The sequence below is a fragment of the Triticum aestivum genome, chromosome 5A (assembly GCF_018294505.1).
Source record: "Triticum aestivum cultivar Chinese Spring chromosome 5A, IWGSC CS RefSeq v2.1, whole genome shotgun sequence".
NCBI classification, from domain to species: domain Eukaryota; kingdom Viridiplantae; phylum Streptophyta; class Magnoliopsida; order Poales; family Poaceae; genus Triticum; species Triticum aestivum.
In genome coordinates, this window is record NC_057806.1 from 605,312,500 (window position 1) to 605,315,236 (window position 2,737).

General features: G+C 55.6%; 1 pseudogene; it reads left to right on the forward strand.

Annotated features, from left to right (window-relative positions):
• Positions 1 to 456: 456 nt before the first annotated feature.
• LOC123107916 (mavicyanin-like) lies at positions 457 to 1,090 on the forward strand (annotated as a pseudogene).
• Positions 1,091 to 2,737: the final 1,647 nt, after the last annotated feature.

A 2,737-nucleotide genomic window follows, 5' to 3' on the forward strand; every position in this document is an offset into this window, starting at 1 on the left:
TAAAAAACCGGAAGTCAGCTCATTAGCATTTCCGTAGTATTTTGCAATACAACTACATGTCCAACACCTCATCTAAAGGTTTGCCAAAAAACTCATCAAAACGCTCACACCCAACTGTTGTTCTGCCCATTCGTCTGCTCCGATGACATCAATGCATACTAAATCCATCACATTTGGCGCCACACGGACGCATTCAACTCCCGTGCCATTGCCACCATTGCCCAGCTGCTGCCGCTACCTTCGGCCAGCGACAAGAGACGTTCGAGAGGCAACGTTGATAACTACATACACGTACGCTCCCGCAAAAAAAGAAAAAACTACGTATACGTATGTAACATACTGATTACCGAGCTCTATCCCTCCCTACATATACATGAAAAGACAGAGGAAGAAGCAGAGCACACAAGTCAGCAGAGTTATTGTAATCTTTTCGCTAGGTTTGCTGCTTACTCAGCGATGGCTTCCAAGCAGATGCTGGTCGTCGCCATTGCCGTGGCCGCCCTCATTGTCGCCTTCCTTCCAGGGCTCGCCGTCGCCACAGAACACGTGGTCGGCGACGACAAGGGCTGGGCCCTCTATGTCGACTACACGGCCTGGGCTGAGACCAAGCAGTTCGTGGTCGGCGACATGCTAGGTAACGGCAACGCTGAACCATTACGTCTGCGCGCACGCTCGATGGCTTCATTTTCTCTGCGACGAGAAAGCAATTAAATTGCTTGTAGATCCCGTGCTAACTATATCGATCGCAGTGTTCGAGTACGGCATCTCCAGCCACAATGTCGTGGAGGTGAGCGGGCCAGATTTCCTCATTTGCAACCAGACCGACAACGCCGTCGTCCGGACCTCCGGCGAGGACCGGGTCGTGCTCGACAAGGCCGGACGCCGGTGGTTCTTCTGCGGCATCGACAACAACTGCGAGAACGGCGTGAAGCTCAAGATCACCGTCCTCGAGACCGCCCCACCGGCTCCCTAACCCGAGGCCCCGTTGGCTGCTCCGCCGCTGTCCAACCGTGCCGGCAAGCTACAGGCGCGCTTCGGGGAGGCGGCGGCGGCGGTCACCGCGGTCGCTGCGGCCGTGCTCGTGCTCTAGGCTCCCACTCCGTCGACTATGTCTCCACTGCATATGTGAGCCACCAAAAGTCGTATTTGGTCGTGCTGCTTTGTTCTGCAGTATCACCATTATTGATGTCATACCGTGGTAAATTTGAGCACTTGACTCTCTTTTGAGGGAAAGGCCTTCGGGCTAGCTTTATTAACTTAAACAAATGCTTACGCCATCCGCAAGTAAAACCGAAATAAAGCTAAGGAGGGAGTCCAATCACAAAGCTGGCTGATCCTCACGACCACTTTGAGCTAGCCTGTGACCAATCAAATTGCATTCTCTACTACAGTGCTGAAAAAAGACCTTCTCGAAATCTAAACACAAAGAACGACATCTCTCAAGTATGGGTCCTGCCACCATATCTTGTCCAGAGTTGTTTGCCATCGCCTCCACCAATATGGCATTGTTCGTCCGAGCTACAAGGGTATGTGCACCAATGGTTTGAGCTAGCTTGGCCCTTCAATAGCGCAGCTGCTTCAGCTGTTACAACATCCCGAGTAAATAGCATAAAACTACTACTTTACAGGCTAGGGTTTCAAAAAACTAACGGTTTTTAATTTTTCTCAGATAACTACCAAGTGAGTGGTCTGCTGTTTCAGAAAACCCAAATCGCCGAGTGCTTATCAATTGATCACAATTATGACAAGTCGAGCCCACACCTAAACGAAGCGTTAGTTTGACCGTTAGTTTGACCGTTAACTGACATGTGGGGCCCACATGTCAGTGTCTCTTCTTTATCTTCCTCTTCTCCCCTCTGCCTCCCTTCTCCTCCACTCTCGATGCTCGTCAAGAACATCACAGAGCCGCCATGGCCGCTGGCACACTGCTGGCCCATGCCGCCGTCCTGTGCCACGTCCGGCCACCGCCCTATGCCACTTCGACACCCCTCCCTTCGCTGCTGCCGCTGGTAGAAGCTCGTCGGAGCTCCTGATGACAAGGTGGAGACGAGGAGGCATACCAAAGGCCGGCGACCCTGCCGCGCGCCGCCTGGAGTCTCCGCCGCACGCCATGGGGCTCCGGCACGGGTCGCTGTGCGCCAACGGGAGCCGCTAAGGGCCGCCGCCCGCCATGGGCTCCGCTCGGGTCGCCGCGTCGCCGCGCGCCAATGGGAGCCTCTGAGGGCCGCCGCCCGCCACGGGGCTCCGCTCGGGTCACTGCGCCGCCGCTTGCCATCGAGACCGGCTGGGGGTCGCCTCCTGCCATGGGGTCGCCAGGGCTCGCCCTACGCCATGGGGAGCCGGCGTAGAGAGGCGGCAACTAGCGCAGCGGCGTCATCATCACGGGTCGGCGGCGGGCGGAGAAACGCAGGGGGAGAAGGAGGTGAGGCGGAGGAGCGGCCAGGGGTTGAGCCCCGGTGATCACCGGCGGCGGGCGGCTCGCCGGCCGGAGGAGGCGGCCTTGCGAGATTCTGTTAGGAGAGCTCGGGAGCGAAAGGAGCAGCGCCATGGCTGTGCTGATCTAGAGTAGGGCCGGATTGCTTTTTGGAAAAAAAATGTAGGGGCCTGATTGCTTTTTTAAATTTATGTGCAGGCCCACCCCTAACGGTCAAACAATCAGAGCTCTTACATGTGGGGCCCAACTATCATAATCGTGATCAATTGAAAAACATTCTGCGATTTGGGTTTTCTGAAACAG